Here is a 294-nt window from a genome sequence, read left to right on the forward strand (position 1 = left end):
TCGCGTACGCTACCCAATGAGTACCGGGCTCCTCGACGTCATCCAAATTTACGATTCCACTCTTGTTTACACGCGGCGATGTAGGCAGTATGTCGCGCATGAAAACGCCCCTGAAGAACGGAAGACGCATACGTATCGCCAATTGTTCCAATTGTACTTTGGTGGTGATGCCCGTAGGCATTTTTAGTATTTTTTCGACGTTTTTTTTCCTCTCATGACACTTTTTCCTCGTTTGCATGGTGCGAGATAAATTCCACGACCTTCCATGCTGCGATTATGACATTGCATCTCCTG

Source organism: Odontomachus brunneus, unplaced genomic scaffold (genome assembly GCF_010583005.1).
Source record: "Odontomachus brunneus isolate Ranch 3 - 2012 unplaced genomic scaffold, Obru_v1 Obru_scaffold_226, whole genome shotgun sequence".
Lineage (NCBI taxonomy): Eukaryota > Metazoa > Arthropoda > Insecta > Hymenoptera > Formicidae > Odontomachus > Odontomachus brunneus.